Raw genomic sequence first — 25,742 nt, 5'->3', positions numbered from 1 at the left:
AAAGATTGATTCTTGGTGTAAAAAGTGTGCAGCGACTGGTACCCAGCAGTCAGCTATTTTGCAATCGCATTTCGCCTGCTTTTTTTCATTGTGTTGGAAGGCAACCTGACTACATTTTTAGCCAATGCATGGAACCTTGTGTCCCCCTGTGTGGAATAATAAAGTTCTTATCTTATCTTATCTTATCTTAAGACTCAATAATTGAGTTGACCCTGTCCTACATGTATCATGAAACTATTGTACCTTAACCATCAGGGGCTCGAGGGTGACAATTTTATGTTGAAACAAACAGCAAGGCAAAAGGCAAGACTGCCAATAATCAGAGAGCAGGATTACACAAAAAATACCCACACGCAAGTCCAAGGTTGTATCTAGGGCAATGCTGGCTAATTTTGTGGTGCGTCTTGGAAGCTGAAGGGTATTAGATTTTTTTGTTTGACACCCGGGGCTCTCTCCTGGCCATATTTGTGCCCTTGACATAGTCGTTATTTAAAAGGTAAATAAAATATTCTGTTTTCCATTACGTCTCATTTCAAAATAGGGTAGGTAGGTAGGTTGGGAAAATTCCATTTAAAAAAGGAAGCACATTTGTTAAATAGAAAAGCCATATTTCACTGAGTGGGTTAACTAAGTTTACAAACTTTAATTTCAAATATTGCTTACCAGTATTTGACAGAAGAATGTAACATAAAACACAGCAACAATTCGTAAAATTGAAGAGGAAATTCCAGCAATGATCTGTATGATGTTGGCACAACACACTGAATGGTGTCACACTGTTTTTCCATAGAGTTACATAGCTCGTAGTTGAACTTTGGAACAACACGCCCCTATTTATTACTGTAAATGTGGAAATTCCAGTTTCTGAATTTAGCTCTTGTTTGTGGCAGTGTTATGGTTAACGTACAGTTCTACTGATACTGCACTTAGCGCATATTTCCACACTGAAATGATATCAATCTGAAAGTTCCTGGTGTCTGTGACCCCTACATGTACATTACTGGGACTCAGTGACTAATCAATAACAGGTTGTTGAACATTGGATCAAAGCATACTGCAATACTTGTCTGGTTTTACATTCAGACAGCATCTTTTTAATAAAAGCGTTCATTACCACCTGATAAATATACACAGACACAAGGATTTGTTGTTGTAGTGAACTCTGCCAAGAGTTAATTTATTCCGTACTCTGAATTCGGTGGTAAAACGCCAATTCATAATAATATAAGGGATTTCCCTTTATTTAATTCCATCCAGTGATATCCACACTCATAAAGAAGTATACCAGTTCCCATTATAATACACTTTGAGACCAATTCGCAAAGGGTCCCAATTCCTCACTTTGCGAACGGTAAATTTCCAATCCGCAAAGGTTCCCACTTCTCGGCGATTTGCCAAAGAAGGTACCAGACTAATTACAATTATTATAATTAAATTATTATTATAAATTATTATAATTATAAATGCACTCATTGACTGGAGAAAACTCCGGGTCAATGAGGTTCCCACTTCCAGCGAGTTGCCAAGAAGGTACCAAATTAATCTACTTCTTTATATACAATCACATCATTTTATTACCACCATATTTATCCATATCAATTCACATAAATTAATTTACCACTTCCTAACAGGCTACAATGCCTATTAGCTTCTTGTTTATAGGAACAACCTAAACTTACCGCTTTAAGTGTAAGTTGTAAGATTATCAGTCATATCAATCTGTACCACGTATTCCGTAATACCCTGACCCTTCCATTAACCCCAGGGAGGGAGGGAGGGAATTTTGCGAAACTATACAATCTATCTTAACTCCTCGGTGGCAGAATATTCAATGACGGTTCCCAGAAAGACAAGCACCCTTTCCCCAAATGCATTGCTTTGGTTGGTTGAAAAGAACAATGGAACCACGTCTGAATGCGCCCTGACAATCCCAATCGCTTATAGCCCCGACTGTGCAACCTGACTATAATTATGCATATTTCCTGGTGTTAAATCGGTTTACTGCGTTACGCATTACACCCTATTACCACCTGATAAATATACACAGACACAAGGATTTGTTGTTGTAGTGAACTCTGCCAAGAGTTAATTTATTCCGTACTCTGAATTCGGTGGTAAAACGCCAATTCATAATAATATAAGGGATTTCCCTTTATTTAATTCCATCCAGTGATATCCACACTCATAAAGAAGTATACCAGTTCCCATTATAATACACTTTGAGACCAATTCGCAAAGGGTCCCAATTCCTCACTTTGCGAACGGTAAATTTCCAATCCGCAAAGGTTCCCACTTCTCGGTGATTTGCCAAAGAAGGTACCAGACTAATTACAATTATTATAATTAAATTATTATTATAAATTATTATAATTATAAATGCACTCATTGACTGGAGAAAACTCCGGGTCAATGAGGTTCCCACTTCCAGCGAGTTGCCAAGAAGGTACCAAATTAATCTACTTCTTTATATACAATCACATCATTTTATTACCACCATATTTATCCATATCAATTCACATAAATTAATTTACCACTTCCTAACAGGCTACAATGCCTATTAGCTTCTTGTTTATAGGAACAACCTAAACTTACCGCTTTAAGTGTAAGTTGTAAGATTATCAGTCATATCAATCTGTACCACGTATTCCGTAATACCCTGACCCTTCCATTAACCCCAGGGAGGGAGGGAGGGAATTTTGCGAAACTATACAATCTATCTTAACTCCTCGGTGGCAGAATATTCAATGACGGTTCCCAGAAAGACAAGCACCCTTTCCCCAAATGCATTGCTTTGGTTGGTTGAAAAGAACAATGGAACCACGTCTGAATGCGCCCTGACAATCCCAATCGCTTATAGCCCCGACTGTGCAACCTGACTATAATTATGCATATTTCCTGGTGTTAAATCGGTTTACTGCGTTACGCATTACACCCTATTACCACCTGATAAATATACACAGACACAAGGATTTGTTGTTGTAGTGAACTCTGCCAAGAGTTAATTTATTCCGTACTCTGAATTCGGTGGTAAAACGCCAATTCATAATAATATAAGGGATTTCCCTTTATTTAATTCCATCCAGTGATATCCACACTCATAAAGAAGTATACCAGTTCCCATTATAATACACTTTGAGACCAATTCGCAAAGGGTCCCAATTCCTCACTTTGCGAACGGTAAATTTCCAATCCGCAAAGGTTCCCACTTCTCGGCGATTTGCCAAAGAAGGTACCAGACTAATTACAATTATTATAATTAAATTATTATTATAAATTATTATAATTATAAATGCACTCATTGACTGGAGAAAACTCCGGGTCAATGAGGTTCCCACTTCCAGCGAGTTGCCAAGAAGGTACCAAATTAATCTACTTCTTTATATACAATCACATCATTTTATTACCACCATATTTATCCATATCAATTCACATAAATTAATTTACCACTTCCTAACAGGCTACAATGCCTATTAGCTTCTTGTTTATAGGAACAACCTAAACTTACCGCCAAAGCAAATTTTGATATAAAAATTTGCCCAAACACCCCCCCCCCTTTTTTTGTTTTTTTGTTTTTCTTTTTTTTTAACAAAACTTTCTCCGAGTGTGAAGTGGAGAACCTCAACCCGTCTGATAAATTTTGATGGAACCAAATGAATCATGTCTTGCCAGTACGCACCTTCCGGGAAGGGTTAATGAGATGGGGTTGTTTTATAACAGGTGCGTTTTGCATCTCCCGAAGTGTCTTCTTTGCATACATATTTAAATCCCAAGTGCAGCGTTTTTCTGCCCTCCTTTAACTTTACCTTGATACTTCACCCTTAACAAAAAGTCTTACCAAATTAACCGTGTGTTGGGTAGGATGTTCCTAATTACCTTGAGGCTCTCTTTACCCTATGTCTACTCTGTCCCGAATTTTCCTTCAAGATATCTTTGGTCCCTAGATATAACACTATTGTCGTCGGGACCTCGCCTTTTGCCAGGTATCTCCTGAGCCTAGTACCAGCCGTCCAGGCGTGCCCCAGACACGTCTTTCCTTGCCACTGTACCACCACTGTGTCGCTGCTATGGCGAATGATACTGTCCCGGTACAAACGTTCTTGCTTCGGATTGATGAACATCTTTAGGCTCCCTGTTACCCTATGTCTTATCTGTCCCGAATTTTCCTTCACGATATCTTTGGTCCTTATATGTGACACTATTGTCGTCGGGACCTCGCCTTTTGCCAGGAGTCTCCTGAGCCTAGTCCCAGTCCCTTTCCATGTCACTGTACCTCCACCGTGCCGCTGCTGTGGCGAATGATACTGTCCCGGTACCCACGTTCTTGCATCGGATTGATGAACATCTTTAGGCTCCCTTTTACCCTATGTGTTATCTGTCCCGAATTTTCCTTCAAGATATCTTTGGTCTTTAGATGTAACACTATTGTCGTCGGGACCTCGCCTTTTGCCGTATCTCCTGAGCCTAGTCCCAGCCGTCCAGGCGTGCCCCAGACACGCCTTTCCATGTCACTGTACCTCCACCGTGCCGCTGCTGTGGCGAATGATACTGTCCCCGATAAACACCTGTATAAAAACAAATTCAAAGAAAAACAGCCTGGGTAATCTGTTCTGACCAATATTTTATCTTGTCAAAGTCTTGTATGTAGTTGAAAATGTTGTACACAATTTGTTAACAACCAACTCAACATTCACCAATCTTGTAAATGATTATTTATCTTAAACAGCAATATGCTAATTAAAGAAGCGGTTGTCTACACTGCTTATTTATGACCTTGCTACAAGCTACCCCTTTTAGACAATTGAAAACATTAAGTCTGGCCTAATGTAGGATTCAAGTGCTCCAGACTTCCACCTCCCCATACTTTTGATTTGTTCCTCCCGAACCCCAAACATATCCTGCAACTATGAACTGAAAAGGGTGTGGGGTTTACCTGATGGCCTTAATCCCTACTTTAAGATGTGATTAACTTGTCTGGCTGACATAGGGTCATGATTGAACTTTACCCACTTGATCCGTTTTTGAATATCTTAGAACTACTTCCAAATTCCCTTCCTGATTAAAGGAAATATCACCAATACGCAACGCCCGGGAATTTGCCATCGTGAGTTGTAAACTCACTCACCCTCAGAATAACCGAAAAGGGCAACCAAGAATGCTGCTTTTAACAGCAGACCTCATATGCTGATTATACTTTAAACATTAACTATGCTACTTTAATAAAGGTCATATAGGTCAAATATGGTATGTCTGCAAGCTATGCTGCAACCGGATGAAGATGTCTGCAAGCTATGCTGCAACCGGAGCAACTGATTCCTTTTTAATCATTCATCTTCTCTTTTCATCTTCACACTCTTCTACGTTTGCATCGAACATTTTTGTCTTCACTGTAAAAATTACACCCTGTAATTGAACCTATTTTTAATCATGCATCTTGTCATTTCATGTGTATGCTATGTTACATTTTAATCCAACATTATAATGGGTTACTTTTTGTAACCACTTTACGAATTGTTATCTTCACTGCCAATAATTACACCCTGTAACTTGAATAAGTGGATCACTTGATCATTTTTAATCATGCGTCTTCTCATCTCATGTACATACTCTGTATCTTTAGTCCCACATTATAATGTTTGTTACTTTTTGTAACGACCGAATTTTCGTCTTCACTGACAATAATTACACCCTGTAACTTGAATAACCGGATCAACTGATAATTTTTAATCATGCGCCTTTGTTGTTCATATACGTAAGCTTTACGGTTTAGCCCGCCTCCATTGTTTGTTACATTTTGTACCGACATTTTCACGACACAACGTGTCATTGCCATGGAACATCAGTGCTGTGTTGACCGCCAGATACGAAAAACCAACCGATATTGGAAACGTACACCTGATCTATGCAAATCAGCGCTTTCAGGTTCAAGCTAGTACTGACCTCCCTGCTAAGCTATGGTAGCTGCTACTGTTACCGATGATACTTAAACTATATAACGACTAAAAAAAAGACTAAATTAACAAAGCTTTAATGCGTATATTGATAGCATAGCCAGATAAGCCTTACCCTGGGTACCGCACCCAGTCCTATTCAATGTTCCCGCCAAACCATTGAACCGTGTAACTCTTTATACTTAACAAGTATAAAGCAGATTTATTCTAATTCGCCTCAGGACCCAACCGAATAATTAAATGTTTTGCAGACTGGCGGTAAAAACTAACCAGACTGCTCAGCACTGGAAATGTAATGGAACATCTTGAATCTTGCCGAGGGTCCAAGCGTCTACAATCCTCATTCATCTTAGAAACAATGAAACTACCCGTGGGATCCTCCCATTTGTGCAATTTATGAACATATGAAATATAACTGCAAGCATAGAGAATCACACTGGATTCACCAACTCAAGACAGTCAAGCCCTTTGGACCAAACATAAACACTGGTGTTAAATAACTTCCCGTTACCCCCACTTCACTTCTGCTTGAGAACTATAATGTTGTTATATTTCTGTAACTCAAGTATAAATTAAATTTTTAAAGTTGTCCTATATATTTGTTACTATAACTATCTCATGTAAGTAACCCCCCTTCTTATTTCCACAGGTCCCTCATACCTATTTTTAATACCATCGTACTTTTGATCTTGCTTTTCTCTATTAATTGACCATTGTTAGTTGCATCATGATGCAACTTGTTCTCTAATTCTACCCTTTCATGTTTCCCTGCATTGTTAACGAACAATGCATTTACCACTTTTATGGTCCAGTAATCCATCCTTTCATATGAAACCTCCTTTGTCCTCGCCACTCTACTCGTATTGGTTCATAGCCACCAATTGTTTCTGAAATAGAAACTTTGATTGGCTGTTATTTTCCCGCTTCTTTCTTTCCCGCTTCTTTCTTCATTTAATCCATTTCCCCTCTCTTTTTCTATGAATGGATATGTATTTGTTTGTACTTGTTTTATGCCTCTGAACTAGGTCCGGTTTGGATCGAAAGCTAAGGCCATCTATACCACCCTATTCATTAAACATATGAAATACCAGATACGTATGTACAAATGGAAGAAGATGCAAAGGTCTTTAATTTTAATAATATGCAATAGGCTACCCCTTGATTTATGGAAGCTGGCCATTTAGTGCCTAATAATGATCAATCATTCCGAAAGGTCATAATGAAACTTGGTATTGCCCTTCTATTCTTTATGTACACTTTGTTCTAGAGCTTGCTTAACACATGGTGCTGTGACGTGCAATGCCCATAATTCATCGTCAATTATGCCCATGATCTAACTGGTGTTAATTGCTGCCTCATTCTAAAAGTGCGCCATCCCCCCTTATTGGACGAGCTGCTGCTCTCTGTGCGTACGATCTGACACTATTTCAATAATTCTATGTGTTCTATGGAGATGAGCTCGCAAATACACTGCTACATAAGTCAAAAAATGCAGAGGTCCATGTAATGTATAGAAGTAATTGGACGCCTGTGTTTATTATCTTTCCATATTATAAAATCCCCCTCGTTTACAGCCAGCAAGAAATATTGTGGCTTGACCGCTATTTGTACTAATATAGGGTCACGCTGCTTTATAAGATCACAGCGAAATCCACAAACTCGCTATGAATAATCTTAAAACTTTTAAGGTTAGCGGTAGGCTATTTGTACTACTATAGGGTCACTCTTCTTTATAAGATCACAGCAAAATCCACAAACTCGCTATGAATAATCTTAAAAATTTTAAGGTTAGCGGTAGGCCCTCGCCCAATTCGCTACGAACCGATATCAATGGATTAAAGGGAGTTGATGGTTAATTCATATGCTGCATGTTATCCGCCATCGGTATGCTTCAAGAGCCCGCTGTGCAATCAATGGACCCCCATGCAACTGCTCCCTACTGTACTTATTTTGCACCCTGCATTTGAAAGTTGGGCACCACCCAGTTCTATTGAAGATGATGTCCCTCCTAACCTACTACATGCCCCATCCCTGTTATGTATGGAATACCCTGAATATTGACTAGAGTTTGCCAAGTTGTACACTAAACTACTAGGCTTACTTATTCCTGATTGGCCTGACTGACACAAGCTCTGACTAACTTTCATATTAAACGACAAGCTGCCAGAAAAATTATGATTGTCCGCCCTTTCTTGTCCTTGTGTACCTGTACTCATGCTTTGAGAATGTTGGCCCGTTATACCCCGAGTTACGTGTAAAGGCCGTGAAATATCCTGACTATTAATCTGTGGGATGTTCGCAATTATTGACCCTTTATACATACTAGATGTTTGAAACCTTTGCGTATTCACGGTACTCGTGTTACCTACTAGCGTTACTGTTGGGGCTGTACTTGCCCCAGCATTAGGTCTGAAAATGTAGCGACTCACCCGATTGGCCCGGCTAGTAAGCCATTGGCTTCACCACTCTCTGTAGCCGCCCATCTTCGCCCTCCTCATCAGGTATCATTTGGATTTCTTCAATGCGTTCCCACTTCCAGCGAGTTGCCAAGAAGGTACCGAATTTTGCGAAACTATACAATCTATCTTAACTCCTCGGTGGCAGAATATTCAATGACGGTTCCCAGAAAGACAAGCACCCTTTCCCCAAATGCATTGCTTTGGTTGGTTGAAAAGAACAATGGAACCACGTCTGAATGCGCCCTGACAATCCCAATCGCTTATAGCCCCGACTGTGCAACCTGACTATAATTATGCATATTTCCTGGTGTTAAATCGGTTTACTGCGTTACGCATTAAACCCTATTAAGACACTTTATTCAATGTTTACTCATCTTGGCAGACTGTTTCAAATGTATTTGATTGAAAATAAGAAAGCTGTTTGTAAAATGTTACTCTTGTTGCGTGAGTTAGCTATTGAATATAGACTTTCATTATTCATGTTTGAAAATCACATTTATAATGCACTGCTGTTTCTGCTTGCTCGAGTTTATTTTATAGCCACATACATCAAATACTTAAAATGTTTTAAATATTTCAAAAAAAAATAAAAAAAATGCAGTTGTTTGATTTGAAGTCCTTTAGCGTTGCGCTTAATTTCATGACTAAGCATAGACATGATTGTTGGTTTTGTACAAATCATTTCTTGTGGATGTTAGTCTTGTATTACTCATAGTCTTGGCAATACACATACACACTGAAACTGTGGTGCATACCGTGAATACCAGTTTGACAATCTTTTGAATCCCTTATTTAAACCCTTCTTTACTCTGATCCTCTTTTATCTCAGTCTTTGCTCCTCATCTTGGATGCCCATACCCATGGTAACCCAAGACCCATAAGATCCTACTCAGTCTCAGACTCCCAGGGTAGATGCTGAAGACTCTGGCAGTGAAGCTCTGAAGACACTACAGGGAGAGTTGAAGATGTACAAGAAACAGACAGCTCACAATGAGAGGTAAGCGATAGTCAGCATTTACTGTCAATGTTTATTTCATGTTGACATCTCTCATCACAGACTTACAGATCTTCTTGTTTGTCACATACATTTTTATTCATAACCAAGAAATGTTTGTTTGTTTGTTTGTCTTTGACATATCTTTAAGGATGATATCTAGAATTGGTTTGATTTGAGAAACTTTGCAAACAAGAACAAACTGAAAAGGTTATTATGAGGTACCCAACTGCATGGCGTAATAAAAACTGTTTTCAGGTGTACTCATCTTCTGTTGTTAATAATTGGTAACTGGTAAACATCATGAAAAATGTGTAATAAAACACTTCCCAAAGTCCTGTTAATAGAAATTGAAAACTCTGAATGTGGAGGACAAAGTTCAAAGTGTTGTCAGCTTCTGGTGTTGATTTTTGTCCCAGTCTTGTGACTTGTGTCATTAAAGCAAGTAACGTAACTATTGTTGGATCGGATCGGTTTTTGGGACCAAATGTAGAGCCGTATGTACTGTGTTTGGTGGGGGGGGGGGAGGGGGGGGGGGCAATATGGAAGCAAACAGATAGCATTTAAATAATGTTGTCCACAAGTCAAGTTTTATACAGCTTCAGCTTGGAGCGTGATCTTTTGATTTTAATGGTAGTATTTTGTTTGTTAATTTAGCCAAGTACAGGTAAACAGCGGTTTTGGAACAGCATAACAAAGCAAACCTAAATTTAACTATGTCTTTTGTCGCGAGTTTAGAAAGGTGTCCAGTGCCTTTAAGAATGAAAAACATGTACGTGCCAGTAAAGGGCAATGTATACTGTGCACTAGAGCTACTTGCTGTTATAGTCAAAGATCAGACAAACAATCATTTATAATGATCAATGGCCAGATTATCAGTTTATTGGAGTATGGCTGCTGATAATGAACTTGGACTTTAAATACAAAAACAGTTTGAAGTACATCTAGGTCTGTTATCAGGTACTGTACATACATGACGTACAGTGAATGGTGGTAAATAGCTGTACTCTTTGAAATGCTTACATAATCAGATTTTTTTCTGCATTTTGCAATACTTTGACATGTGCGAGAAAGTTTAGTTTTTTTTGGGGGGGTGTTTTTTTTTGGGGGGGGGGATTGGTGGGGGACACACATAAATTTGAAAAAACCTCAAAAGGCTAGCACTGAAAGAGTCAAATAAACAACACTTTAGAAGTTATAAATTCACTAACAATATGACAATGATTTTGATAAAAACTTCATAGTATGTTTTTTTGTTTTATTGTAATCTTAAAACAATTTAATAAAGAAAAAACGGTAATTACTCGCTAAAGTATATGTCACTCCACTACCATAAAGCATGATATTTACTAAATAATAAAATAAGAAAAGAAGACCAATGCATTTATAAATTTAACGTTACATATGACATTAAACTAAAAAAGACTTCGAAAAATCCAAAGTAATAAAAACTGCAAAAATAATCACAAGGGCTACATCTGTAGACTTAAAGGAACTGGACACTGAGGTAAAATCAAAGACCATGATTCCCACTCGGTGATCCCAACATATGCATGAAATATTAAACCTCGGAAATATGGACTCAATTGGTCACTGAAGTTGCAAAAAAAACCAAAAAAAAAAAACCTTGTTGCACAGATGCGTGCTTTCAGATGTACGAAAAAGGCTTCAAATTTTTTAGAGAGACATAACCTTCTCAAAAACTATGTTACATGTTCTTCATAAGAAGTCATTTATCACAATATGTTATGCTATCAACAGCTCTCCATTGCTTGTTATGAAGAAATTGTGTATGCTAATATATACTTTGAGTAATTGCTAAACTTGTCCAGTGCCTTTAAGAAACTATACATCAGTATGACAACAATTAAGAACATCAAATTTTGCTTTACAAATCTGATTTTTTTAATTTTTTTTTAAAGATTACATTTGGATGGTTTAGCAAGGCTATATGTATGGATTTGTATATGTCAACACTTTGTGTTGTGTAAACATTGCTTCACTGTTTTGCCTGCATGTTGACAATCAGATACGAAAAGCTCATACACCTATATTCTGAACAGATACTGCTTTGATGATCTTAATTTTGCCCAGGATTAAAAACTTTTTCTCTGGTAATGATTTTATCTGAGGCAAAATGTTGTTTATGTGCAGCATAACGAATAGCCTTTTTTTTTTTCATGCTTGCTGGAAACCTTTTTTACATGCGTCATACATGGGGGTCTGACGATAATCAGTTAGATAAAAACACTACTCAATAAGATTATCAAATGTAAAAAGAAGACACAAATAATTTTTGGATCCATACTTTGGCCAAGGCCTGACACATAAATCTATGATTGCAATTTGCAAAATAAATTGGAAAGAAAATGGTTATCATATCTTCAGTATCTGTACATAATGCTTGCAAAATTTCTCTATTATTACACCCGAATATATTTGTGTGTATGTCACTCTATTAACACAAACAAGCAATTTAACTTGATACATGAAGTAAAATTGCTAGTGCATGGTAATGGAGTGAAATAAAAAAAATAATAAATTTATCACAAATAAACTGTTTTACATGTTTGTAGAAAAAAAAAATATTATTTGTTGATACCTACATTGCTTTTGCTCAATAATTATAAACGTAATTTAGGTCACTAAGTTACATTGTCTGTAACTGACTCATGGTTACAGAGTGATACCTTATTTTGTACCTTTCTGCAGTTCAACATGGTTATTTACAATGAATGTGTAGTGTACAACTCTGTGTAAATGCACTTTTTATAGAAAAATTTAATCCTTTGAACATTCCTTTCACAAGTAGTGGTAGGGAAAATATATCATTAGGTCATGCAAACAATAGACCAATCAGAGTAAGAGGGTATGTTCAGACAGCGTACTAACTTAGACCCGAACCGGTCTAACTTTTACGAGCAGCGGGGGTGGTCGTAAAAATAAAACCCCCTTGCGTTCAGACAGCACAGAGTTAAACCCGATCCGGTTTATCTTCGGTTTTAAGAGGTCAAAGTAGACGCGACCTCGTTGCTCTAACATCCGGTTTTATTCATCAGATTCACGCACTGAGTATGCCGAGATACTGACTGCCCCATGCCATGGATGATCATCAGGGCATAATTATTGGATACAAATGGCTCAATCGAACGCGGCAACAGTTTTACGGTTGGGAGTACACGGGCACTTAAAACAAACATGAACACGGCTCGAATGTTTTTTTTTTAAACAAACAAAATATTGATACAAACCGCCGAGAAAACTCACCAAAATATTGTCCATATTCCATGAAACAGAACACGTTTCATTTTTGTGTTTTGTTTTATACCACTGTTTCCGATTTAAATACTTTTAGTTTGCACTTCAATCGATTGGAAGTTGTGATCTCTCAAAAGCTGGTGAACACAACTACACACGTGCAAGTTACGTAAATACATGTACTTTGCAGTATTTTCCCAACTTCCCAACAACAACGGGGTGATATTGCTGGCGTAAGGAATTTCCCCTACACACAGCCTCGCGCCCACTGCAGTTCATTCTCCTAGATTGAAAGTACAGCACGCTAGTAACGGTGACAGCAATAGAAAGGCACATCCACGGGATCGGTGATGGATAACTATGGGATATCAGAGAGTGATCACTATGGGATGGCAGCGCTGTACATGTGAGAAGCATTACAAAATATGCTTCTTCGCTGCGCTCGTAAAATACGCATGAAAAACAGTTTCAATTTATTATAGGACACTCAACAAAAAAAGCTTGGAAAATATAATTTTGTTTCAGAATTTAATAAATCATGGGCGTGGGCCTGTGTTAAACTGCATACACCGATCGAGAGGGTTTCGCCAACTCGGTAAGCGGCAAGAAAGTAATATAAATACTCGGTGCGTTTCAGCATCAGAGGCAACAGAAACCGTATACAAGCACTCCGGGTCCCGGGCGTGTGCATTGAACCACACAATGGGTCGTCCGTTGTGAGTTAAAACCGGATGTCATTCTGTCCACACGCAGTGTTAAAAGATAAACCCGAACCGGTTTAGACTTAGACCGCCTCGCTGGACGGTTTAAGTTTTGGGGTTTAAACCCCGATCCGGTCTAACTTTATTTGCGTTCACACGCACAAAAGTTGAACCCGAACCGGTCTAAGAGGTTGTTATTTTCAGTGAATTATTTCAATTCTGATGTGAATGTTGGCTGATGGTATAAGGGGAGGAGGTAAGACACTGAAATGACATAACAACATTAAAAGGATTGATATTCTAGAGACCAATAATCAATTACTCTTGTGTCACCTAGAGAGGTGAGATCTCACAGTCATCAGTTGTAGTTGTACATTAAACAGTTGTATACACATACTAAATGTGTGTGTATACATGTACATTCACATGTTCATGATCTACACATAACTACATGGATGTATATGTGGTAAATTGATGTACAGTGTCCTTCTAGAAGAATCTGACATCTTATACTCAACATTTCAATTTTGTTCTTCTTATTAGTTTGTTTGTTTGTTTGTTTGTTTGTTTGTTTGTTTGTTTGTTTGTTTGTTTGTTTGTTTGTTTGTTTGTTTGTTTGAATCAATTACTATCACTATAACAAGCCATCTTGTTTTTTGACTGGATATGTAATGCAGTTTTAGTTTAATTTGATTACACTTTACACTGGCATCCAAATATACAAATAGATCAATTAAGATACAAATATTGATTTTTGTTTTTACCTGTACACCGATGTGTGTTAGCACTGTGTACTCAGTACTTTCCCCGAGTCTGAAAAAATTTCACAGGCATGTTACTCGGGGGGGATTCGAACCCACGACCCTTGCAATTCTAGAGCAGTGGCTCACCAACTAGACTACCGAGGTTGCCCGGTAGCTAGAGGCAGTTCTAATCCTATGTTTTGGCATCGGGGATAAAGAATATTAATTTTGGTTTTTACCCATACACCGATGTGTGTTAGCACTGTATACTCAGTACTTTCCCGAGTCCTTTAAAAATATATATTTTTTAAACTTTGTTTGCTTTCACCAAGGTTTACCCTTCATACCAATTTAATTAAATTTCATGTTTAACATCTTATAATATCACTTCTTCATGACACATTATTTTGGGGTTTTGAAATATATACATTAGTGGATTCTAGGCTGGACATGTAGTCACTCAGTTACTACCGAACATTTTTTTTGACACACTAGGATCAGTCGACCCCGTGTTGCTGCATTGCCGCATGTTTGAGTTGGACTGAAGCGACATGTTTGATTTGACACACTACATGAACCACCAGTTGAACTTTGGTGAAAACCATTCACGAACCAAACTGGTTGAAATATACAATTCAGTTTCTTTCTGAAAAGCATCAACAGTGTCTTTTTGCTCTCTTGTCAATACATTTTTTACTTCCCTAGCCAAAAGAATTTTGTTATTATTTAGTATTGATCAAAGTACTATTTGAACAAATTATTCTCATGTTGATATTACTATTATCAATAATGAAGTATTAGTTGATCAAATAATCAGGATATCACAAATTTGTATCATTAAATTTGGTTACAAAATATTTGTCTTCTGAGTAAGTTTTCTGCTGCATTGAACTCTTCATGCCATGAATGGCATTGCATTTTATTACAATAATTCATGTCTTTACTTGATGTAGTATTTTTTTTTATTTTCAAACCCATGCAGTGAAGTACAAACACATTTCTTTTATGTTATTTGTCACATGTTTTCAGAGCTGATGTGAATGAAATAATATTTTGTCAGAAGATGATTTTTGTTTCAACCAAATTTTTATCTCAGCTTGAATGTTATTCTGGTCAAGCGTAATGTTTGTTGATGTCTTTACTCATGCTGATAGATTTGAACTGAATTGAATGTAGCCACAACCAGATCACCAGCTGGTGTGAATGTGAGACCATAAGGATAATTACAATCCTTGATGATACATCCAATGTACTTGCCATCAGGACTGTAATGATGGATATCACCTGATGATGGGTATGTTGTTCTCCTTACAGCAACATAGATGCTACCATCCTTGTCACAACACACACCACGAGGCCTCCCAGACTGATTGATATCTACTGAGAATACCATTCCACCATTGTAGGTTACTGATACCAACTTATTGCCATCCCAGTTGGTGTAGATGAGTCGCTGTTTGTGGGTAGTCAAGTATTCATCAATCCCTGGAGCAGGCAGTGTTCTGATGAGGGATCCATCTGGTTTGTGTAGAGAGATCTTTGTCTGGTTACAGTAACCCACTGCTATCAGATTGTTGTCATCCACTGCAATACATGATGGTTCACTGCTTGGGTTGAACTGATAGAGGAGCTGATAATTCCTGTTGAAGATCTTGACTGCTCCACTATCTAAAACAATGAGCTCATCATTCTTATTCACAGCCACTCTGCTTGGTGTGGTAAGACCTTGGATTGGAAGTTCTTGTGGATTGACAGTAGATTGAGGATTGCTCTCTGCTGGTATTGTAATCAAGCTATGTGTGTATAGATCTAGAGCAACAATATCACTATTAGAGTATGCAGCAACATCCTCTGCACGAATCTCAACCATCTGTTGATTCATGTTCTTGTATTCATTTATTTCTGTTTTTAATGTCCATTTATCTTGTTTGAAGTGTTTTATGGGTTGAAATGTTGGCTTTCTAGCCCGCGCAGAAGTTGCTGATTCTACCTGTTGTTCATCTTTCAGCACCAGTCTCCCTAGTGATTTCTGGCCTTCTTTAAATTCCATGTAAGTCAACCCATCAGGTACTTTTGTTGGTTTCTTCTCTCTGTATTCTTTGAGGTCTTGTAAGAGTTGTTTTATGTGACGTTCAATCTTGATCATTCGATCCATGATGAGTTGATTTACCTCATGCTGCTTGTGTTCTGCTTTGTTCATATCTATTTTGTTGGTAGCTCTTGCAGTTAGCATTGTCTTGACTCTGTCTTTATAAATCTTTTCTGCCTCTTGCATCAGTTTCTGCTTCTCCTCTCTGATCCTGGCAACCACCTTGGCAATCTCCTTATCAGCCTTCTTGGAGATTTTCTCTTTGGTAGCAGCAAACATAGAGTCTAATGTCTTACGAGACATGTCTATTTCTTGAATAGCAATGTTGTAGGTATTTATTTTATGTATTAATTCTGCTGCAAGTTCTGTGGCGCTTTGTTTGCATTTGTCTGAAGCTTCATTAATTTCAATCAGAGAATGGGTTCGATGGTTTTTTGAAATGCAAGTTGTTCATACCAACTTTTTGCAATTGTTACAAAACATAACAAGATCTTTGTCAGTATGCTTGCTACATTTGGTTACAAGTTCTTTTTCAGGAAGTTGTTTTAGTTGAGTTTCCTGTTTTTCAAAAGCTTCTATCAAGGAAAGGGTTTTAAAGTCTGCTTTCAGATCGTCAATGCCATTTTGTTTTAACAGAGTTTCTTGTCTACACACTGGACATGAAAGCCTTGTAGTACTTGGACTATTCTCTCTGAGTTGTTGAAGGCATTTATAACAAAATGAATGAGAACACCCCAGTAGTTTGGGTTGCTTGAAGCGTTCTCTGCAAATTGGACATTCAAGATGATCCTGACTTATCTCTGCTAGCACTGACTCAGTTGTTCTATTGGATGCCATTATGATTGGAAGTAATTGCTGAAATGTGAAAATATGAATTAAAAGAGAAAAAAAAACTAATTCAGTTCAATGTATAATACTATCAGTGGAAGACATGATCTTTCTTGCCTTAAGTTGTTAGTCAACACTTAATACAATAACTGACTACAAAATGAGACATGCTTGTCAGAAACAATTTTTCTGTTACTTTGTTTAATTACTTCTCATAAGTTTAACAAAGGTATGTACACTTTGTTTAGTTTTACAAAGAGGCAATTCAAGCATATTGTTTACCCGTACACGCCTTACTGTGTACAGGCCTTTATGCCAACAGGTGACCTTGATCCTCCAATATCATTCTATCCTATGTCACTCTGTTCCTATTGGTTTGGACTTAAGATTGGGGTGTGATAGAAATTCGGGGAAATGGTGTCTTTGATGATGCAATGATAGAAAATGCCACAGAGAGTATGTCATGAGTTATGAAAAAGCAATTTTTTTAATGTTCAAACTAGCTGCCATTGATTGTTGTTATACATTTCCTGTTTTAAAAGACAAATATGTGTTGGTTTTTTTGACAGTGAAATCTCTCATGACTTGCTCTGTGTGCCACATTCCATCAAAAGCGCAATTCCATCACCATCACCGTACTTTGCCTGAACCAGTGTTGCGTGATAATTTATTGTAATTTTGAACAACAACTTGATTTCAAGCTCAATTTTCAGGATACAATACACTCACAGAGACATACATCAATGGCGCATGTAGCTATGTGTATATAATAATGTAGGCCTACCATGTACAAGTCTGATATTTAGTACACGGTTCGGTCATTTCTTTGTATGTAGTACCTAGCTGTTGGTTGTTTTTTTGTACGATGAGTAGGATATTCAAGCAATGATCCATTGGACTATTACACAGTGACACTCCCTATGTACTGGTATAAGTCTGACTGAACATTGCAAAATGTTGAAATACCAAATTCTATATTTAAGTCTTTGTGTTGTGTGAATGAAGTGTAGTATGCATGGATAACTTTGAGTCAGCTTTTCAGATTCAAACTAGGCAGGGTATTCTTATGATAAATATCAATATTGTACTGTTGTGTTCACGTCACTAAGGTCTTACATGTATTTACACTGGCTGGTTCTATGCTTATGAAATGAGTGGGTGTATGGGGCTTGGGTTTGTTATTGTAGGGTCACCTCGTTGGCTCTACATTGCGCATTGTGTGTAGGTTCTGGCCCAACTTAAGAATCATCCCAACTATAGTTGGGAGTGGTCCAACTTGTGTTATGACGATGTGCATTGTGCACAGTTTCTTTCACACAATCAGGCAAACCCAGTTAGACTGGTCCCAACTATAGTTGGGTTGATTCTAGAGTTGGGACGGGACCAACTTGTGTTATGCCCTATGTATTTCTCGTTTGTGGGAATTCTCAGTTTCTATATTTAGCATTTGTGTTGTACACTGTGCTATGTGATGTATTGTCATTTACTGTACAGATACTCATACTGCATTACACACTGACTTTGAATAATAACTTATCTGACTGTGTTTGTATTGTGAAAGAGATTGGCTGTGTTCAGCTTGGCATTTACATGTATTCTATTGTGGGAGCTTTCAGAGTTCCCTTACTGGGAAGATTTTCTAAACATCGGACAACCAAACAAACACTCTAGGCCTAAATTGACGTGCCAAACTGAATACCCTAATTTGTATCCCCCACTTTTTTGAAATGATAACAACTTTGGAAAAATCAGTTTTTGTCCATGCAGCCCTTAGAGCCCCAGACCCAGCCCTTTAGGCCCTCACCCTACCCCCTAGACCAAAGTTAACTCTCACCCTTGGCTAGACCTTAAGCCCCACATCAGTCTCACCCTGTTTCTTTAGACTCCATGTTTTTGGCATTTTTTTCTAAAGATGATTTAAATAAAAACATTTTACAGTAGGCCTTACTGTTTGTAAACTTTTAGCCCTTCATAAATTGTAGAATGAATGACCTGTAACTATTGATTAGCGGGCCAGGTTGATGCGAGTTGTTCTTAGCAAAGCAAGTGTGAAAGCGTTCTGATCGACACTGTGTTCGTTAATACATGTAGCTCATGTGTAAATCTTCACCTTTTAGAAAAGTTTAAAACAAATGTTGTCTTCTTTGTTTTTCCATTGCAGCAATTGAACTTGCTTTGGATGAACCAGTGGAAATGGGGGAGCAAGCAGCTTCACACTTCATGATAATAGAGTCTGCATGTTGGTTGTTCACAAGATGGATGGCACTGCGATCTCTTGTAGCTCCATTTCATGAAAGGGTAAGTGGTCCTTTTGGGATTTATCTTAATCAATCTATGACTGACAAAGTGGGACAGGATCAAGAGGCTGTTACTGAGTAAATGACAAATTAAAAAACAAAGCTGTTAAAATACATACTAGCATAACAAATAAGAAAACAGCTGCTGGATGTAACAACAAGTTGGAGATGCAACTATCAAAAGGTAGGGCCATATGGAAAGGCTATGTAAAGGGGGATAAAGAGAGGGGAGGGGGTTGCATATGGTATCATAAATGTCCATTGTCCAGTTATGAACGTGTGGTGAAGAGGGGACTGGGCTTTGACAGCAAGTCTAGAATGCCTCAAAGTGGACGACAAAATACAACTACAATCAATTCACTTGATGTGTGAACTGGGACAACTTGAACGTTTAAAAACGTTTTTTTTACATTTTGTTTTTGTGTCCAACAACCAGCTGTCCATACTCTTTACCGGTGTCCCTACACTCTTTTACAGATGTCCCCACACTACAGAAGCTACGCTTGTAACAAAGCTGTTAAAATACATACTAGCATAACAAGTTACTTGATAATGAGCAATGGAGAGCTGTTGATGGTCTAACACATTGTGAGAATTAAAGACTCCCTCTGAAGTCACGTAGGATTTGAAAAAAGAGGTACACTCAGAAAAATATTTACACAAGTTGTGTAAAAAAAACATGTTTTAGAGGCAGGGGGTGAACCTGCTAACAGTTAGGTAAACTTTTACCAGTTCGTTGCAGGGTAAAACTTACACAACAAATACTTACAAACTTACTTCGTTTAGGAGTAAACATATTTACCTAAATTTTAAGTAAACGCTAGATATGTAAAATATTACACATTTATTGTGTAAACCTTACACTTTTATGACATGTAAAACTATTCCGCGTTACCCTTTGTATTGGTTAAAACTTTAATTTACCTTATAGCTGTGTAATTATTATTATTTTACTGTTTGTTAAGGTAAAATGTTTACTTGGATTGTGTGTAGTCGTACACAATTACATATTTTTACCGTTGTACCCTTTTCCCGTCTGAACGTTTGAGTAAGGCCTTACTGCCTGTTCGTGCTCGTTGAGCAAAAGTTACAAGCATGGGGATTTTGCTCCTTGATGGACGTAATGAAAGGTGAGTTTCTCAAAAACAATTGCGATCTGCAGTCATATACACAGACTGATGTGTGTCGTATTATTTGTTAGTTTTTACAACCATTTCGGCCTACATTTTTGTCATAAACTTGAAGATGTCTGCAGCGCTATAAAGTGTGCATGTGTTGTAACGTGTTGCAACATGTTGTCTTGCTATATCAGCACTATAGCGCTGTAGACATCTTCAAGTTCATGGCAAACATGTAGGTAAGAATGGTTGTAAACACTATAACAAATAATAATACGACACACATCAGTAGATATGACTGTAGATCGTTTAAACAACTTTTGAGAAACTCACCTTTTAATACGTCCACCTAGGAGAAAAAAATCTCCATTCTTGTTACTTTTGCTCGACGAGCACGAACGACATGACTGCATGGACTGAGACGTTAGCAACTTGTCACGCAGACGCGCGTGCGCACACGAGGGGAAAAACAAAAAACATAACTTGCATGTAAACATCGGATTCTTTTCACAGTTCCTAGTAAGACCTACCAATGCCATGTAAAGTTTCTCTTTACTTCGGTAAATCTTACATAACTTTGGTTAACTGCAATACTTACTCTCAAAACATGTAAAGATTTTTTTACACTACAAATCAGTACATATTTTTGGCCGTGTTTTACTTAATTTAGGTATTTTCTTACACAACTTTTTTTACATAACATCTTTTAACCATTTGTTTTCTGAGTGTAATTGCGCAGTAAAGTATTTGAATCTGTCAGAAAGACTTCAGCCCTGAAGCCTAAAGATTTACTTTAAAACTTACACTGTTTAAAGATAACAATTCAATATAACTTGCTTAGGTAAACTAGGATTTGAAAAACTTCAAAGTCCTTTTTATAGCATACATGTAGGTGAGGCATATCCTTCACTGTCCTGGAAACAAAAACACATATACATGGCAACTTAGTATGGTCCCGCCAGTGGATGTTGAGAACTCTACGCAGCAGTTGAGTGTAGCAACCGTTGATGCGATCATTCATTTTTTGTGTTGTTGTCCATGTTTCGGCTCCATATAGCAAGATGCTTTCAACACAGGCCCTGAAGAACTTGACTTTGATAGCTCTGTCAAGATCAGACTTCCAGATCTTATCTAATTGGTTACATGCTGACCATGCATGCGCTTTCCTGCATTTGAAATCTTGGAATGAGTCAGGTAGTGACCAACCGAGGTCTTTGAAATCTGAAACAGTTTTAAGTTTCGTACCATCAAGAGTCTGTATACTGGATGTTGGAGGAATATTCACGAGGAGAGTCTTCGTTTTTCCTGTGTTTAGATGAAGCCCGACACAATTGGAAGCCTCCTCAATACTGTGAAGTAATGATTCTGCAGTGTCAATTGATGTTGACAAGAGTGCTACATCATCAGCAAAGCACAATTCCTGTTTCCTGCTGAATACCTCGTAAAGCGTGCCTCATTATATAATCCAGCACAACCACGAAGAGGAAAGGTGCTAAAGTGTCGCCCTGGAGTACGCCAGCATGGGTCTGGAAGGATTCCGTTTCACCATCTGGTGTGATGATTACTGATGCAGAGGAGTCGTCATATATTAGCTTAATGGCTTCAATTATACTTGTTGGAATGCCATATGCTTGTAAGATGTTAAACATTCGTTCTCTGTGGATGGAGTCGAAGGCCTTTATGAATAGTCTACGAACACAAGAGCCAATGGCAGGTTCTTTGACTTCATGCCCTCGATGATTTGTCTGAGTGCCAGAATTTGAGAGATAGTTGACCTCTTTTGTCTAAAGCCATTTTGATTCCATCGCAGTAGAGGGTCCACATGAGGTCTGATTCTGTTCAACAGCATCCGGTTGAAAATTTTGGCTCCGATACTAGTAAGAGTGATACCCCGGTAGTTGGACGGCTGCGACAGGTCTCCTTTCTTTGGTATGGGTATAATACCCTCCTTTGACCACTGCTTCGGTTTTCATTGCAGTAGCAGTTGATTACAGTAGTGTAGAAGGTGGGGTTTATAAATGTTAGACTTCCATAGCTCAAGGGGGATGTTGTCCAATCCCACAGCGCTGCCAGTTTTGGTTTGTGCAAGTGCTGGTTCACTTCCTCTTCAGTAAACTCAGTGGTGATTATGGGTAGATTTCCATCATAGATTCGAGTGATGGTAAAGTCACTGTCAGGGATGGAAGGTGGTTTCCCAAGTAAGTTTGAGAAGTTCTGCACCCATGCTTCCTTTCTTTCTTGTGGTGTTCCTTTAAGATGTGCAGGTTTGGATTCCTTTCTACCACAAATGTCATTTATGATTTTCCAAGCCACGCTGTGTCTGCTAGAGAAGGAGGCTTGATGGATTTGCTCAACATGCATCACAAGCAAAGCCTTTTCTTCTGACATGTACAATTCTTTCAGAGTCTGCTTAGCTTGCTGAATGTTGTTACCCTCCTTGATTGCAGTATTAAGTTCTTTTCTTGCAGCCTGAACTTTCGGCGATTGAGAAATGTTCTTAAAATTTCTCTTTGGTTTCTTTGGCAGGACGTCTTTTGCTGCCTTCGCACAGGATGTTTGGAGAAGGTCATACCGCTCTTGGTTTGACATGGTATCAGCCTCTTGAACCAGTGGGTCGAAGTAGTTGGATACTCGGATTGTGTACAAATCTTGTAATTGCTTGTCCTGACTGAGTGCTTTGAAGTTCAAGGAGCGTGCTATGCTTGTCTTGGCTTTTGGAGCACGTAGACTGAGTTTAACTTTAGCTGTAACTACTCTATGATCAGAGCCAACTGTACCAAAAGTGCTGTAAGCTTCAACATTCTGGACAGAGTTCAGCCATTTCCGCCTTACCAGTATGTAGTCAAGTTGAGCTTTAGTTGAGTTTGGGTATTGGAACGTCCATAATTTCCTGCTTGGTTTCTTGAATTGAGTGTTAGACGCAACAAGGTTGAAAGTGTTTACGAAGTCCAGTAGGTATGTGCCGTTCCGGTTTGTTGATGGGTGGAAGGAGTGTAGAACATCTTCTCCACCTAGCTGAGCATTGAAATCTCCACCTATTAGTACCACATTATGCCCAGGAATATCTCTAAGAGTGTCTGATAGGATATTGTAGAAGTTGATGACCTCTCCTTCATCAGAACAGTTTGTTGGACTGTAGCAGCTGATAATTGTTGTTGCTGGGTTTCCAATAAACGATGCAGATATGATCCTTGGGCTGTGACTCTTTATTGATGCTAAACATTTCATGGAGCTAGAGTTAATCAAAAATCCAACTCCACCTACTGCAGCTCCGATAGTGTTTTTCGTGGCAGAGGATGTTATTATAGTGTAGTCTTCCGACAGTTGGTTGTATTCTAATGTATCACTGTGAGAAAATCGATGTTCTTGAATGCAGACAATGCTAATGCCATATTTATTTGCTGCTTCGATCATTTCTCCAGTATTATGTTGGTGTCTAAGAGTTCTGGCGTTAAAGGTCCTGACTTGGATGTAATGTTTACATCTCATGAGACCTTTTCTGGTACTTCCTCTTTCCAGTCTGTTATCAACATCTGCCCTCCTAGATAGGTTTAGACAGCTGCGTCATTAGTCCGATCATTCGGATTGGATGTACTTAAGGAAGTGGTTGTAGCAGGGGCTCTAACCCTGGTGCTGTTAGTTGCTTCCATTATTCTTTCATGGCTAAGTTGACTCAATTGATGCGCCAAGTCTAGTGGAGTTTGAGGATGCCGTTGGCTGTTCGAGGAACAGCTCTTCCGCCTCTAGCTGAAAATACCAGGGATCCCTCTACCCCGCTGAGGCTGCCTGAGTTGGTTGAGCTGAATAACAGCTCATAGCCTGAGCAAGTTTGGTTTGAGATCAGAGTTTTCCTTCTCCTATGTGAGCTGCCTACCATGGCTAACGAGCCCATCTGCCCGGGTTTAGAATCAGAGTTGTCCTTCTCATAGATAGGCTGCCTTCCAAGGCTGTCGAGCCCCATCTGCCCGGAGCTTCTGGATATGGCGCCAGATACTCGCCTTCACACCTCTGCCTTCGGTTCGCAACAGGGATCGGCACATGAAGCCAGGCAGTAGGAGTTTGGTTAGGAGAGGCTGTTAGAGACGCTGACCCTATGGGATAATTGTTATAAGGAGAAAAAACAAATACATAGAAGGTGTTTTTTCCTTCTAGGTTGGTTGAGGCAATTCCTTAGTTATCCTAGGAGTATAAAATACATGTTAACATCTGTTTTTCTTCCTATGATGGTTGAGGCATTTCCTAAAACATCCTATGATTAAAAAACACATGGCAATTGTATCTTTCCTTCTAGGATGGTTGAGGCATTTCCTTAACCATCAAAGGAATAAAAAAATACACGTTGAATGTTTTTATTCGTAGGATGGTTAAGGAAATGCCTCAACCATCTTAAGAGAAAAATACAGTTGCTTTGTGTTTTTTAATCCTAGGAAGGTTTAGTGGCGCGCGCCCTGCGTGACGAAGTCCCCTGATAAAACATCCAATTTTATATGTTATCATATCTCTGGAACCCTATACAAACTAAAATAACAGAAAAGGTAATTGTATTGGTCTTTAATAACTACTCCTACGTCCTCTCACTTATTTCACTTTTAGAAAACATTTGCCTTGTTATTTTGAGGGTTTGTATGTCCAGTTTGGTTAATTTTGTATGGAGAAATTCGTAAAAAAATGTATACCGGTAGTACCCGATTCAGCCGCAAAAGAGGGCTCAACCTGACGGCCGTTTGCTTAATACCGTAAAACAGATTTGGCAAATGCACATCCTGAGTCCTGACCAAACTGCTTTAAGTTCTAACAATTTTGTTGCTTCAGAACTTTGACCAATGGAATGTTCGTTTACTGCTTCAAAACAGCCGTTGATGTTTCACAAAATCTGAATTTTGAAAGCATACTATTATATTCTTAAATGGTAATTTCGTGTACTCTTTTGAAGAACTGGCAAAACCTATATGAAAAGAATCAGTAATGTATTTACTTTCTTATTGAAAATTTTTTTGCAACTTTTGCGTGTGTTTCTTTTTGATGCGTTTAAAAAATGCTGGAAAGTTGGGTAGGCCTACATGAGTGACTTACTTATAATAAACACATCCTGTAACAGATGCATGTATTTTTGTTTTTCATAAAGCCTTAACATTTTTTATTTTAATAACACGCGAAACTAAACCCCCCCTGTACAAAATGGTATATACACAATGCCATTTACCCCTCTGCGAAACATCAATGACTCACTCTGGAATGTTAATGGGAGTCTGAGGTTGCCACCCACTTCAAACCTAAAGAGGTGGCTCTGTGTGCAGCCTACAGCTC

General features: G+C 38.4%; 1 protein-coding gene and 1 pseudogene across 2 annotated transcripts in view; both read right to left on the bottom strand.

The window, feature by feature from the left end:
- Window positions 1-25,742, bottom strand: part of LOC139949512 (uncharacterized) — a 287,926-nt gene that overhangs the window by 12,596 nt on the left and 249,588 nt on the right. Inside the window, exon 1 of one of the 2 annotated variants that reach the window (XM_071947878.1) lies at window positions 664-1,107. The exons of the other annotated variant lie outside the window; for it this stretch is intronic. The gene's annotated coding sequence lies outside the window, so the exon portion shown is untranslated. Of the gene's footprint in view, window positions 1-663; window positions 1,108-25,742 lie in introns of those variants that run through there. 2 annotated transcript variants of the gene reach the window in all.
- On the bottom strand, window positions 15,242-17,070 carry LOC139949469 (uncharacterized; annotated as a pseudogene).

Source organism: Asterias amurensis, chromosome 17 (assembly GCF_032118995.1).
Source record: "Asterias amurensis chromosome 17, ASM3211899v1".
Taxonomy (NCBI): Eukaryota; Metazoa; Echinodermata; class Asteroidea; order Forcipulatida; family Asteriidae; genus Asterias; species Asterias amurensis.
This window is presented reverse-complemented; position numbering and strand designations above follow the sequence as displayed.